The sequence below is a fragment of the Crassostrea angulata genome, chromosome 2 (genome assembly GCF_025612915.1).
Source record: "Crassostrea angulata isolate pt1a10 chromosome 2, ASM2561291v2, whole genome shotgun sequence".
NCBI lineage: Eukaryota > Metazoa > Mollusca > Bivalvia > Ostreida > Ostreidae > Magallana > Magallana angulata.
In genome coordinates, this window is record NC_069112.1 from 10,758,616 (window position 1) to 10,775,772 (window position 17,157).

At 32.6% G+C, this 17,157-nt stretch overlaps 1 pseudogene; it reads right to left on the minus strand.

The window, feature by feature from the left end:
* Nucleotides 1–2,190: 2,190 nt before the first annotated feature.
* Nucleotides 2,191–6,173, minus strand: LOC128173886 (protein IMPACT-B-like; annotated as a pseudogene).
* Nucleotides 6,174–17,157: the final 10,984 nt, after the last annotated feature.

Consider the following 17,157-nt stretch of genomic DNA (forward strand, 5'->3'; position numbering starts at 1 on the left):
AAAATATTCTGATATTATTCCGTTTTGAATAATACATGTTTTTATGCCATGATAAAAGGTTTGTATCCAATCTTTTATTGAATTTCCAAAATTAAATAGGTCAAGTGTATGAAAAACAAATTCCCATGATATAGAATCGAAGGCTTTTTCAAAGTCAATTAACATAAGTAAACCTGGAATATTGTTTCTTTCAGTATAGTTCATTAGATCATATACTAATCTGATATTTTCACCTATGAATCTACCTTTCAGGAATCCAGTTTGATCTCTGCTAATTAATTTGTCCATGTATAACTTTAACCTATTTGCAATACAGCCTGATGCAATTTTATAAATAACATTTAAAAGGCATATTGGTCTCCAATTTTTTAGATACTGTTTAGATTTACCACTTTTCGGAATGCAGGTTATTATACCCAATTTGTTAGGCTCTGAAAAATGCTTAACTTGTTTAGAAAAGTTAATAGCTCGTGTAATAAATGACCCCAGGTCATGCCAGAAGAATTTGAAGAATTCACAAGTAAAACCATCAGGACCTGGGCTTTTTTCATTTTTCATATTTTTGAGAAAGGATAAAACTTCATTTTTTGTTATGGGCCCTTCAAGACTAATTGACTCATTTTCACTTAATTTTGGCAAGTTACAAGCATTCAGTTTGTCATTAATTTCACTTAAATCTACATATTGCTCTCTTTTTTGGTATAAATTCTGATAAAAGCATTTTGTTTCATTTAATATATCAAATTGATCATATAGAATAGATCCATCATTTTTAACAAGTTTTGGTATTTGCTTATTGATATAATTCCTAGATTCTAGTGTAAGGAAATATTTACTAGGTTTTTCTCCTTCATCAATCCACTTTACTTTTGATCGTACACATTGGCCTTGAAACTTTTTTTTTCTTATATTTTCGAGCTCTTTCTTTTTAATACTATACTCATTTATATTCTGATCTGTTAAATTAAGCTCTAAGTTAAGTATGTCCTTTTCCAATTGTTTTTCTTTTTTATTTATTTGTTTTTTCTTAAATGCTGCAAAAGATATTGATTTACCTCTAATTTCTGTGAGCAGGATATCAAGGAAGGTTTGATCATTAATTGTAAATTGGATAAGCTCATTGTCTATATTTCTAACACTTTCTCTCTCATATATGGGGCATGCATACTGAAGCTTCACTTTGTTAATTTCTTCCTTAATTAAAGTAACATATTCCTTATCTGTTAATAAAGAATTATTAAATTTCCAAAAACCTTTGCCTTTTTTGAAATCACTAGTTTTACAAGATAATATAACAGGTGAATGGTCAGACCGGTAACTGTTTTCCGACTTGACTGATAATATCTTGGGTAGCAATGATTCTGATATTAAAAAAAAATCAAGCCTAGCTTGTTTAATGGGGTTTCTTCTTCTCCAAGTAAACATTCTAGAATCTGGGTAGTTCTCCCTAAAGACATCTTTTAAGTTTAATGTATTCATTAGATTATTAACTTCTTGTATAGATTTAGGGTTATTATGATGTAGGTAATTCACTGAATCTAATTCTTTGTTTAAAATCAAATTAAAATCACCACCTAATATAATGTATTGAGAAGAGTAAATATCTTGGAGGGTATTCAGTAGTTGAGAATAAAATTCTGGTTTGTCAGAGTTTGGACCATATATATTTATAAGCAGAAAGTGTAAATTCTCTACAATAACATCTAAAATCAAGTAGTTTCCGTTATCATCTCTGTATTGTTCATGAATTGTTATCTCACAATTGTTGTTAAAAAGAATAGCAACCCCTCTTGAATTAGATTTGTACGAGCTAAAAAAAGCTTTGTATCCCCATTGTGTTTGTATTAGGTTTTCATCTTCTTGAATAAAGTGAGTATCTTGAATAAAGTAAATATTATAATTTTTAGTTTTTAATATCTTAAAAACATCTCTTCTTTTATTTGGGTCCCCAAGGCCTTGACAATTGACAGTAAGTACTTTTAATTGAAAGGAACTATCCATTATCAAATTCATACACGGTGGACATTGTGCTCCAACATAATTGTGCAGACATTGTTTTGATAGAGAAGGAAGGTGCATAAACGTATATACAAAAAGTCGGATAAACAAAAGTATGTAAAACGCATGATGTCATATGTAATGAAATCATACTAGTAGGGTAGGGGGAGGGTGGGGGGGGGGGGGGGGCCACCAAAAAATGTTTTCAAAAATACTAAATATCATTGTATTCTTTAATGAAAAATATATGGATGCGGTTCTGAGAAATTCAAGAGGTAAAGCCCTATCTCTTATGTTTCATACATATAATTATAGTCTCTATAAAAAATACGTTAACGTTAGAATATATTGTAATACAGTCATAGTCTTGATTCTGCATAAATGGAGCTTTGTTTCATAATAAAAACTTTACCTTCAAAATTTCCCTGTGTAAATGGTAACATGAAATAATCCATTGACACATATAACATACATTTTTGTTTACAGCTGAGCCATGAGTTACAACACCGGAAATAAGAAACGAAACATAATTACGACACATTAATGTAGAACTAGATATTCCGGAATTATATTAAAACAAAGTGGAACTAAATATTCCGGAATTATATGACAAAAAAAAGTTCCGTAAGACATAAAAATAAATAAATCAATAAACAGTACACAACAGAAGAGAAGAAAAGGTAATATTGGCTCAGATTATTTTTGTGACTTAATTGAATGGTTGTGTCTATCAGAAGTAACAAACTAAACTAATTACTTTTATATTAAAAAATCCAGAAATAAGGGAGAAATTATTGCTGGTGTTTTTTGTTTATGTTTCAAATATTAATTAGACATCAAAATGTCATGTTTGAGTTTTGTGTCTAACATGCAGTATGTTTGTTAAATACAGTATATTTTACAGTGGATATGGTCACTTAAGGATAAGCCTGAACACACTACGGGGTCTCACTTTTTGATCAACCGGAGCCGGGGAGTTTCTTTAATGCACTAATCCCAGCTTCCTTAATGTGTCTAAATCTCCTCGGTCCTATCTTTGAACCGTACCAACGAGAAACAACCACAAGAGCGTTCTGTATACCGTTTTCATCAAAAGTACTGAGTAGCGCGCGACCCGCCCCATATTCACCGTCATCGTCCGAACCTTCATGTATAGTTCCGTCTTTACTTGCAAAACGGTATGCAAGTACGTTGTGACTGGCACTGACCACATTCGGCAATCTCAGAATTTCAATAACCGACTCTCTGACCTTTCGATAGGAATCCACCGTTATGGCGTGGGACGAGAACCGGTTTCCATTGTCCTCAACCTGATTACCTGAACACACTGGAATGTTAACGGAATCTCCTGAAATGACTTCTTCCGCTGTAGGGGTTCCTATCTTTTCCTTATAGACACTGCCGCTCCCAGTGAAGACGAGTTTGTCCCCTTTCAACTTTGTATCTATATTCTTTGCTTGGTATTTCTTTTGGATTTCGAAGAGTAGACACCCAGGGACGTCACATGGACGAAATAACAACGGAATTAAGGGGTAAGCATGGAGTACAAGAACGTTTGGAACAAGTACAAGAACAGGCGAACGACACACTTTACACAATCACAGAATCCAAACACGCACAAGAAAAGATGTCAAGAGAGGTAAGACTGCTTAGGGACTACATAGTCAAACTTGAATTTCGAATAAACTCTCAAGAGAAGCAAATTTCAGAACTGCAAACTAGAGCTTTGGAAAATAACATTATTATTAGCGGTCTTGAGGAAAAATTCACAGAAAGTAGAACTCCAGAAAATTTAGCAAAGGTCATTAGAAACTTTTTCATCCATGAAATGGGGATAGAAGAAGATAGTGTAGACGCCTTACAAATCAATGCGTTGTACAGAATGGGGGAGAAAGACAAAAACAGGAAGTATCCAAGGCCCGTGTGCGTGCAATTCGCTAATAAAATAAATAAAGACACTGTCATGAGCAAAATCAAAACATTAAAAGATAAAAAATCGCCGATCAGAGTTGCCAGTCATCAGCCGGAACAAATTCGAGAAACACATTAAAGTAGCTTTATAAAGATACAGAGCCTGATCTTGATTTCCTTAATCTTGGACAAGGTGTAAGTTATCGAGGAGTCGTTTGAAAAAAAGCTTTCCCTACTAACTCTCATGTTTCATGGAATTTATGATTTGAAACATAATTGTAGAAACAGAACTGATCTCTATTATCAAGGATGCTTAAAAAATGTTGTTCTACCTCACTCATACTTGCTCAATAGATGCATTTATTATGCTGTTGTATCATATGATCTGATATTGTATTGTATGATATGATACAATGTTGAATCATATTTTGTTGTATCATATTTTACAACATTATCAACCTATTTACTGGTTATGCCAATGAGGACGATAGCAAGTTTATTGTCCCCTGAGACAGCAACTATTTCGCCATTTTCCTTGTCAAAGGGGACAATGAACTTGGTATCACTCTCATAGCCAGTAGATAGATATATGATGCGATCATGTGATTCAATATGGTATTATTGTACAATACCAATTTGTATTATTTGATATGAAACAATATCTTGATGTGGTGAAATATTATGATTCAATGTCATACAATACTATATTGTATCATAGAATATCATATGACACAGTACAGGCATGGGGTAATCGTAATCGAGTAATTGTAATCGATTTAAATGATTACTCTTTTTCAAGTAATCGACAATAATCTGTAATTGAAGAGATTTTCAATTACTTGTAATCGTAACTTAATCGATAACAGCTAAAAGTAATTATAATTACTTTTTCAATTACTTTCTATTACTCTTTAGATAAATATTTTGTGATGCACATATTGATAGAAAAAATGCTCTACAAGTGCGATTTATTATTATTAAGAATAAAATTAATTATATTCATGTAGTTGATTTTCCTCTTTCACTTAAAACATAAATATTGGTTAACTTGAGTATATAATTAGATAATCAGCTGTTCAGCATGCGTTCACACTGCCTTGCAATTTTTTTTTTTAATTTACTACCTATTGATTGACCAGGAGAGAGAGAGAGAGAAAGAGAGAAAGAGAGAGAGAGAGAAAGAAGGGGATACATTACTCAGTAGAACTGCTTAATGATTGACCATTATTGAGAGAGATACAGAGAGGGGCGAGGGGGGTATACATGTATCCTGTGTCTATTTTGAGAGAAAAACAAAGGGGTGTATAAGTGTCACGAAGGGTGTTTCTCCTTGTCAGTTAAGGAATCCACAATGCAGGTAATGAGGTGTGACCAACCTAATGTTTAGATAACAATTAAACTATAGCCCCAATAACGCAGTACAGTTAAGGCGGTCAATAAAAATATGGGCAAATTTTTGTGATGAAAACACGTATACTTTAGTTAAACTGTCATGTCCTTTTTAAAATCAATAACAGTCACTCAAATGCAATATATTTCTAAAATATATATATAACAGTACAATATTTTATGTTCATAGTGGTCACGTGATATGGCAGTCGCATGGTACAAGCAGATGTATTTGTGGTTTTGAGGTCATTTAAAAAATTCAATATTGCAAGGGCATAATCATGTCAAAATTCACAACTGAATTATGAAATAACTTGATGTTATATCGTAAATTTTGAAAAACAGTGCGAACTTTTTAAGATAAGAATATTTGTTAGTAGAAACCGTAATTTGTAATGCATATGTTGAATAATTTTGAAGGTCACAGGGTAAATTTCATTAAAAAATGATTAATTTGAAAGATTTTACAAGGATCGTAGAAGTTTTTAAGTTACATAGCATATTTCAAATTCACATGTAAAAGTTTGTCGGGATCAGGTAAGTGTATGCCCTTGCAATTAAGTGATTTATTTAGGTACTCAGATTTTAGATATACAATATTTTATACAAAACCGAGGTGGCTTTTTTATACGATGCATACTTTTAACAAAATGAAAATAAGACTATATAGGTAGCATTCTACTAATAATAATTTTAAACAAAATATTCATTTATACTTTTCCGTTAATGTATGACCTTTATTTTTCTTCGCTATAAAACTGCACGATAGCCTTCGATAATTTAACTTAATGCGTCATTTTGAAGCATATGACGTCATATTTTGTAGTACAGCGAGAACGACATCTGGTCTTCTGGTTTGGTTGATTCTCCCCCATTTTGGATTGTTGTTGGTTGTTGATTGAGATTAAGACACACTTATAGCATTGTAGAATTATATATAAAAGGATTGATGGTCATGGACAATTCAAGTCTGTTTATTGATCTTTTAATGAAGAAGAGCTCTATATAAAAAGAGCTCTGTTGAAAGCTTCTTAATAATGGAGATATCTCTCCTTGCTTGTTAGTCCCCTACCGGTTTTTACCGGAGGGGACTATAGCTTTCCTCTGCGTCCGTCAGTCCATCCGTCCGTCCGTCTGTCCCACTTCAGTTTTCCACACTTTTTTTCTTTATGTGTTTGAGGAATAATATGAAATTTGCTGAACAGCTTCAAAATGTCAAACTACAGATCAAGTTTACACTTTTGTAGCATCTGGTTGACATATTTTCGAGAAAAATTAATTGTTTATATTCCAATTTTTTAATGTTCGGGTTCGATATTCTGCATAACAGTGCATTGTTTTCACAATTTCCACAAACCGGTAGGGGACGTGTATTGCTTATGCAATATTCTCAGAATGCTTGTTCATAATGGAATTATTTATCATTAAATATAATGTAATTAAGACGTTGTATGATCCAAAAAACTATACAAGTATTTATATTTATCGAAACAAAAACAGTTTTTGAAGTATTTAAATAAACAAATAGACCATTAATAATAAAGTAATAATTGGCTAACTAAAATCACTGATCAACAGTACATATAGAATGACTTAGGTATAAATACCAGATGGTGTCCAAATTGTGTTATATGCAGAAAATTAGAAGATGGGACAGAGGTGATAGTTGGTGTATATATAAAAAAAAAATTATGCTGTTCTTTTTTAAGTCTTTTGTTTAAATGCCCACAGGGAGACTTTCTGTCTGCCCCTGCCGATGCGGGATGAGAGGTTGTTTTAAATAAAACATGTTTACTAGCCACCTTTGTTTTAGTTTGTCTATGAAACCATATACACATAAAACAAGTTAACACATATGGGAAATTTATTTTCAACTATTTTCTTGTACCTTTTCAATATCGTCATGCACTCTATTATGATCTTTATAAGTTTTTCGCTATAATTATAGGTGTCAAAGTCATTTTTGAAAGATTTTAGGCAAGAGGATGGTCATCACTACAATATTATAATTTTTTTACTCCCTAATGAAACTTAATTAAATGCATATATGAGACTCCTCGACAAGTTTGTGTAAAGGCTATGATACTCAGGTGACCGTTAAGGTTTATTGGCCTCTTGTTTATTGAAGGCTGTAATGTCAATTGCAAAAAGATGCCAGCAATATGACACACTTTCAAAAAACATTAATTCCTTGTGTAGATGTTTCATCATGGTATATCGATTTCAATCAGTGTTTGTGTCTTCATGGAGAAGAAATATTGGATACAAATCTTCAAATTTCATATCATTTCATGACATATTTATTTTAATTAGGTATTCCATAATTATTGTCCATTATTCTATGTTAAATAATAGCCTCGCTTAGGTTATGAAGAAATTGGGTTCTAAAAAAAAATCCTACTTTTATTTGATCTCATCAAGTATATTTTACTAAACTACTGTAATCAGTAGAAATTTGAAATGTTAAGAGCACATTGTTGACTAGCGGTATATACATGTATAATTATATATGATACTCAATTGGATTGTCGGGAAAAATGATTATCATAAGAGTAGCATACATGTCGGGCCTTATGTGCAAGCCGCATGAAGAGGTTAGGTGACGTGAGTCTACTTTAAACTTGAGTTGAATAATCACTGTATTGAAATTGTTTGTTTGAAAATGTTGTTTCTCTTTATTTTATCGTCCTTCCTCGTGCATTAGGTTTTGATGTCCTTATCAGGGTGAACACTTAGAAGAAGTTTTGTTGAGTCTATAGGGGGTATGATGTTATAAAAATTGTTTGTTTTAGGTACTTTTGTGCAAAATTTTTTATGTAAAAGTTATATCATAATTAATTATAATTTAATCATATAAAGATAACTTAGAAAGAAAAAGTTAAAACTCATGGGCTTCTTATTTCACACAAAGGTTGCTTTTCAGTTATCACCTGATGTGTTTTAAATTTGATCTAAGGTCATGTGGGCAAGTTTAAGGTCACTGGTAGAAAAACTTCAAAATTAATATCTGTTCTGTATCTCTCAAAAAACTAAAGAAGTTGTACTTCAAACAAAGATTGATTTAACAAGACAGTCTGTCAAGATTTTGACCAAAGTTCATTAGGGCAACTTCACAGGGGGTGGGGGTCTGGGTATCATCTGTGAGCGTTCTCACACTGACTCACAGTACCTCTAATTGGTATAAATATAGTAGATGAACAGTTTGCAAGTCTTCTTTATTGACTGCAAGGAATTTGTTGAAATTTTATAAGTATTTAGGACACAATATCTAAATTAGGATTTTTTTTACTGTTTTCCATAATATCTAAATATCTAAATTAGTAGAAAAAAAAATTGTTTTCTGTTTTCACTGGGAATTTGGGTGATGGAATTTAGAATTTTGCGACAGACAAGAAATAGAATGATGTGCATATCTGCATTAAATTTTCTATCTGATGATTTTTTATAAGTTATTCTCATTTTCAATTTATTATGTAGAGTCATTGCATATTCTGTATCATTATATGTAGCATTGTAAATTAATGGGGGAGCATTGGATATATGAGATTGCTTTTTTACCTTGACCTTATTATGAAATGCTGAATCTGGTCCATAAATTGTAGTTGCTTGAGCTAATTAAAGATTTAGAGCAGGTGCCCTTTGACCATATGTAAGTTTCTACTGGTCCAAAATTCATCATACTTGGATTGCTATTTGTTTTATGATACTTATGCACTACAGGCTTGAATGCTAAATCTTAGCTATAGAATTTAAATGCTGGATGAGGTTAGGGTGTTTGGAGCATGTTGTATAAACCCAATCATTTGGGTGACTAAAATAGACTGATTCTGTTGGTGTATATTATGTAGGCGAATGTCTAATTTTCTATGATAATTAGTTTATACGAGTCGACAAATTATTTGATATTGTATTAACCAAAAGATCACACTATGCAGCTATAAGATTTTGGAACAATTCAAATTGAGTAAAGCTCTTGCTCCTGGTTAAACCATGAATTACATTCCACTCAAACTTAGACTTAAATACTTAGTATAACCTTGGATGTAAACATTAAAGTAGCTTTATAAAGATACAGAGCCTGATCTTGATTTCCTTAATCTTGGACAAGGTGTAAGTTATCGAGGAGTCGTTTGAAAAAAAGCTTTCCCTACTAACTCTCATGTTTCATGGAACTTATGATTTGAAACATAATTTTAGAAACAGAACTGATCTCTATTATCAAGGATGCTTAAAAAATGTTGTTCTACTTCACTCATACTTGCTCAATAGATGCATTTATTATGCTGTTGTATCGTATGATCTGATATTGTATTGTATGATATGATACAATGTTGAATCATATTTTGTTGTATCATATTTTACAACATTATCAACCTATTTACTGGTTATGCCAATGAGGACGATAGCAAGTTTATTGTCCCCTGAGACAGCAACTATTTCGCCATTTTCCTTGTCAAAGGGGACAATGAACTTGGTATCACTCTCATAGCCAGTAGATAGATATATGATGTGATCCTGTGATTCAATATGGTATTATTGTACAATACCAATTTGTATTATTTGATATGAAACAATATCTTGATGGGGTGAAATATTATGATTCAATGTCATACAGTACTATATTGTATCATAGAATATCATATGACACAGTACAGGCATGGGGTAATCGTAATCGAGTAATTGTAATCGATTGAAATGATTACTCTTTTTCAAGTAATCGACAATAATCTGTAATTGAAGAGATTTTCAATTACTTATAATCGTAACTAAATCGATTACAGCTAAAAGTAATTATAATTACTTTTTCAATTACTTTCTATTACTCTTTAGATAAATATTTTGTGATGCACATATTGATAGAAAAAATGCTCTACAAGTGCTATTTATTATTATTAAGAATAAAATTAATTATATTCATGTAGTTGATTTTCCTCTTTCACTTAAAACATAAATATTGGTTAACTTGAGTATATAATTAGATAATCAGCTGTTCAGCATGCGTTCACACTGCCTTGCAATTTTTTTTTTATTTACTACCTATTGATTGACCATGAGAGAGAGAGAGAAAGAGAGAAAGAGAGAGAGAGAGAGAGGGAGAGAAGGGGAGACATTACTCAGTAGAACTGCTTAATGATTGACCATTATTGAGAGAGAAACAGAGAGGGGCGAGGGGGGGGGGTATACATGTATTTTGTGTCTATTTTGAGAGAAAAACAAAGGGGTGTATAAGTGTCACTAAGGGTGTTTGTCCTTGTCAGTTAAGGAACCCACGATGCAGGTAATGAGGTGTGACTAACCTAATGTTTAGATAACAATTAAACTATAGCCCCAAAAACGCAGTACAGTTAAGGCATTCAATAAAAATATGGGCAAATTCTTGTGATGAAAACACGTATACTTTAGTTAAACTGTCATGTCCTTTTTAAAATCAATAACAGTCACTCAAATGCAATATATTTCTAAAATATATATATATATATAACAGTAAAATATTTTATGTTCATAGTGGTCACGTGATATGGCAGTCGCATGGTACAAGCAGATGTATTTGTGGTTTTGAGGTCATTTAAAAAATTCAATATTGCAAGGGCATAATCATGTCAAAATTCACAACTGAATTATGAATTATGAAATATCGTAGATTTTGAAAAACGGTGCGAACTTTTTAAGATAAGAATATATTTGTTAGTAGAAACCGTAATTTGTAATGCATATGTTGAATAATTTTGAAGGTCACAGGGTTAATTTCATTAAAAAATGATTAATTTGATTAAGATTTTACAAGGATCGTAGAAGTTTTTAAGTTACATAGCATATTTCAAATTCACATGTAAAAGTTTGTCGGGATCAGGTAAGTGTATGCCCTTGCAATTAAATGATTTCTTTAGGTACTCAGATTTTAGATATACGATATTTTATACAAAACCGAGGTGACTTCTTTATACGATGCATACTTTTAACAAAATGAAAATAAGACTATATAGGTAGCATTCTACTAATAATAATTTTAAACAAAATATTCATTTATACTTTTCCGTTAATGTATGACCTTTATTTTTCTTCGCTATAAAACTGCACGATAGCCTTCGATGATTTAACTTAATGCGTCATTTTAAAGCATATGACGTCATATTTTGTAGTACAGCGAGAACGACATCTCGCTTATTTTTGAGTGTGTACGATATAACGGACATCAAAATTGTAAGTAATAGCATTTGTTGTTTTTAATTAAAAGATTAGTATAAGTTAATTTTACTAATAAATAGATTAATAAGTACTTTCGAGGTTTGTAATATACTGTGATGTCATAATGCACATTTCCCGTACTTTTTGTCTGAACGGAGTTTATTGACGGCCTTAACTGTGCTGCGAAGGATTTGGATTTTAATTAAAACAATCACAAGCTCTAAAAACAAATAATCCAAATCAAGATTTTAGCAAGGTTCCCTCAATTATAAAATAATATCTTAATAAGATTGAAATTGATGTCTCAAATTTTTATATCATTCTTAATGAAAATCCCTTTTTAACTCTAAATCCAAATCAACTTGAAGAGTTTATACACTAAATGTATGTTCAGAAGTGGTATCATTTACATTTTAGTGAAAAATAATAGAAGTAATCGATTATTAACTGATTACTTGTTTTAAAGTTATCAATTACAATCAATTCCAGGACGAAAATGAGTGTAACCGATTAATAATCGATTACACAAAATTCCACTATATAATCGATTATTTATCGATTACATTTTCAAGTAATCGTACCCATGCCTGACACAGTATTATATTGTATCATAGGATACACTATTTCATTTCATAATAATATATTGATAAATATTGTATCATATAATACAGAATGATATTTAAGTTTCCCAAATGAAGTTTGGCGACTTATTGTCGTTGTAAGGTTTCATCTTCTTTTTCTTCTTTCCTGCTCTAAAATTGTCTTGATCTTAAGGGATGGCTGAACAGAATTGTACAAAACTCTAGGATACGATAGGGAGGCATATCTAGATGTGCACTTTGGTTCGATTTTTGTCATTTTAGGTTGGCCAACCACTTTTCTAGGGGGGGTCAAAAGGTTGTGGGGTCTAACATTAACCTTATGGGAAAAAAATTCTTCGACTCTATTGTCAATGGTTATAACTTGAAAATGGACAAAGATAATAATATAGAGTCTTTAGAATCATAAATTGACTGTTACAGGCAATATATATGGTTTATAAGATCTTACCCCTGGGGTCGTTAACACCCCAGGAATTGGAAATAACCATATATATCAGAAACTGTTAGAATCCTGACCCCTAAACTATATATATTCTTGTTCCATGTATTAAGGGGCATCAAATGATATGTAGATCATGAGCCCCGGGGGTGGTCCTGACCCCCCTCAAATAGGAAGTGCACAAATAACTTGGAAATGGTTAAGATCTTCACCCCTAAACCATATTTATTCTTTTTCCTTGAGTCAAGGGGCATCAAATGGTATGTAGGTCATGAGCCCTAGGGGTGGTCCTGACCCCTCTCAAACAGAAAGTGCCCGAATATCTTGAAAACAGGTAACATCCCCACCCCTAAACCATATATTCTTGTTCCATGTGTTAAGGGCCATCAAATAATTTGTAGGTATGGGCCCTGGGATTGGTCCTGACCCCCCTCAAACAGGAAGTGCCATAATATCTTGAAAACTGTCAATATCCCCTCCCCTAAACCATATATATTCTTGTCCTTTGTGTTAAAGGGAATCGCATGGTATGTAGGTCATTGGCCCCGGGGGTGGTCCTGACCCTCCTCAAACAGGAGGTGCACAAATAACTTGAAAACGGGTTTGATCACCGCCCCTAAACCATATATATTTTTGTTTCTTGAGTCAAGGGGCATCAAATGGTATGTAGGTCATGGGCCCTGGGGGTGGTCCTGACCCCCCTCACACAGGAAGTGCTCAAATATCTAGAAATTGGTTAAGATCCCCACCCCTAACCATACGTATTCTTGTTCCTTGGGTCATGTTGGTTCACCTGATGTATAATAAAGGACACTTGGGGGACATCATGAAACTTCAGAAATAAAAATAATCAAGTTGTAAATCTTTTTGTCTGCAAAGTTTGACCATGTGGGTTATCCCTAATCCAATTGATGGCCTAGTTCGTTTGAGAGACTTTATAATTGTCCAAATGATAATTACATCTTGTTACATATGATATACATAACATGTACTCTCTTATCATAATACATGTTTACATGATACGGTGTCTATCTTATACACATTTTCCATTAAGTAACTACTATTTTCATATAATATGACAAATGTGGCTTCATAAAGGTAATGCCTTGTCTTGGTAAGGTTTGTAATATGTTATTACTTGTGACTCCTGTTTAGCTAGTTAATGTATAACTATTTAGTCAAAATCTACATTTAAAAGGACAGCAAATGTGATTAACTACACTCATAATTAACTTCTAAAAGAATTCAAAAGTCAAGTGGTCCTTCACATAATAAAGTGATAATATTTACCTAGTTTGAACTCTCTTTACCTTCCATAATGCTCCTTGTATCTACTAAGCATGACATGTGACATAGATATCAGTAAGCATGTTTGATGTGACTTTATATGCCATCTAATTTTTTATGCAAATACATTATTTATAAGTAATATTAGGTGGCGAAAGATTTTATTTCTATTTATAAACTATTTCCTCAAATTGTGAGAGATTCAGCGATAAATGAACACATGTGATATGTAAATGTAGTGTTTTCGCGAGGAAACTTTTGATATGTTGTGGGGAAGTTTTGCAGAGTTGGCGTGCCATGTGATGTAACAAGGCCTCAGACAGAGTGAGATCATTTGTTAAAATGTACTACCGGTACATAATATGTACTAAAACTGATGCATTCTCATCAAATTAGTATTATTTCATTTCATTAACCGGGTTTTCCAAAAAAAAATCGGGTTATTGAAATGATGAAAATGGCCGGTTGATGGGTGCCAAAAGGGTACCCTTATTACACGTATAACTCCTCCAACAGTTTTCAAGATAGGTAGGTTTTTTTGCAGATCAATTTATCACATATCAGATGTGTGCATATTGCTAGGATTTTTAATATCTGAAAAAAAAATACCAGCTGGTGAGCTTAGATATTTTTTTAGCCAGATATTGCATATAATAAGGGTACCCCTATTGTACAGATAACTCTCTTTCAGATTTTAAGTTAGAAATTTGTACTTTTGCAGTTCAAATGGACATATATCAGAGGTGTACCTATTGCTAGGATTTTCATTTCTGATGATTTATTAAAAAAAATACTAGCTGTTGAACTTTGTCATTTTTTTTGTCAAGATATTGCATATAGAGTACCCCTATTGTACCGATAAGTCCTCCTACACTTTTCAAGATAGGAATTTGTTCTTTTGCAGATCAATTAGACATACATATGTATATCAGAGGTGTGCAATATCTTAGGATTTTGATTTATAATGATTAATGCAAGAAATACCAGCTGTTGATTTAAATAATTTTTTTGGTATTAAAGTATTGCATATTGAGTACCACATTCCTTGTGATAGGTAGTTCTCATCAATTCAGGATTTAAAAACAGATTAAAGTATTAAATAATGATACATGGCAGCAAGTGTTTTGCATGGCATGGCATGGGATCTTCAATGCACATTGGTACCGGCCGTTGGCAAAAAAGCGGGAAATACTCATATTTCCCAGGACGGTGGGAAATACTGGTAATTCCTGGGGGAATAACTAATATTTGCCGGGAAATAAAGTACAACTACATATTAAAGTACTTCATACGTACTCGGTCTAAATCAAATATGTAGGGATGTAGACAATAGTACACATTGTCAGCAATGACATTTTATAATTGTCTTTGATTTTAACAAGTTTTGACTGCCCAGTAATGCATTAGTTTGAATACTCCAAACATGGTTCATTCATACACCATTGTTATTTGTTTTTAAGATTTAAGTCAAGTACTTGTATAGGTGCATCTATACAGTTATCATAAACATGATATCCAAAGTTCTGTTTTCTAGTCATTTGATGTATGTGAAAATGGCCAAGAAAATAATGAAAATTAGAGTGTGACTGTGTCACTACCTCAGTATGCAACACAACGAAGAAGAAGCCAATTAGCCACACTCATAGTATACGTATATCTCCCCGAAACAGGAACACAGAACTGTCAAGAGTCAATTATTTATTAAATCAACATGTGTGATTATTTTATTAAGGTCTTCTGTTTCCAACGGAAGACCTTATTGTTTTCGTACTGTTTCTTATTAAGGTCTTCCGTTTCCAGCGGAAGACCTTATTGTTTTCGTACTGTTTCTTATTATTATTATTATTTTTTTTTTCCAAATTTTGTGCACGAGATTTCTCGAAATCTATTCGACCGATCTCAACCATTTTTTTACAGATTGTTGGGCGTGATCTAAACTTCATACATTTTTCTTCATTTTTTCGTAGTCACTTCCGGTACCGAATTGTCGGCCATTTTGTAATTTTTGACGACCCATTTTGTGCAGCTATAAACTCGGAAACCATAAGAGATATGAATATGAAATTTTCAAGATAGGTAGACTATAGTTTGAAGTTGTGCAGCATGTAGTTGTTTAATGCCTGTTGCGCCATTTCTTGGAGCTCGCCTGGGCACGAAAATTGGGCACGAATTTTCATTCAAAATTTTCACACGTTTTGATTTATATCTTTTTATCAGTTGATATTTTGTTTAGACATATATAACAAAAGTGGTAGAGAATCAAAAGTTCTTTCCAACAAAATCAATAAAAAGGGGCTGGCCCCTTTATTAAGGGGCCAAGGCACTCTTAAACTCTATTACAAATAGTTTTTGTAATGCAATATAGAAGCAAAGTTGTTGATCGTACCAATATCTATTAGAAAAAAATATTGCCACGCCCATTTATTACGTAATTAGGGATTTTTAGGGGCCAAAGTACTTAAACTTTGACGCAATATAACTAGAGAAGTAGACATTTTTTGTTAGACATGATAGAAAAGAAAATGTTTAAATTTATGATTTAAATCGATTCCACTTATCAAAACACGAATTCCTGTCCCCATTAAGGATCTAGGGGGCTGGCCCCTAAAATATTCATACATTTATATCTCAAAAATGATCAACAATTTTAGATGGGTGTAAGAACAAAAATTGTCAGTATTCTTAAGACCTTTTCAAAGAAATCAAGAAAAAGGGGCTGGCCCCCTTTTTTTTGGGGGGGGGGGGGCAAGAAACTCGTAAAGTATATTACAAATTACATAAAAACGATTAAGATTTCGTAATGCATTATAAAAGCAAAGTTGTTAATTGTAGCCACTATCTATCATGAAAACTCATTGCAACACCCATTTATTAAGTAATTAGGGATTTGTATACATTATCTGAAAGTGTGTGTGTGTGTGTGGGGGGGGGGGGGGGTTAATTCTAAAATTATATCGATTATTCATGGTATGATTAAAAACAGAAATCGCAAGGAAGACCTACTCGTTACTCGTAACGAGATCGTATCTAGTGATACTAAATATTGGACCATCTTCTACAGAAGTCTTTATGTGTTTGGCGTTTAAGAGTGGTTGAAAAGAAGTTAGTGCAGTTTTGTCTGCGGTGGGTATGCAACGCAGAGAGTGCCATCAAAAACATTTCATTTATGCACGTTAGGGTGTGTAAATGCCAAGTCGATGGACATAAATGGAGAGGCTAGGTCTGAATAAGGTTAGTAATCGCTTGAACATTGGGGGAAATGTCAGATTTAAAAGATGCGATCGGAAGGCAAACCGAAAGTAAAAATCGCGGGTTCAGTTTACACCTACGCGGGGAAGTCCAAAA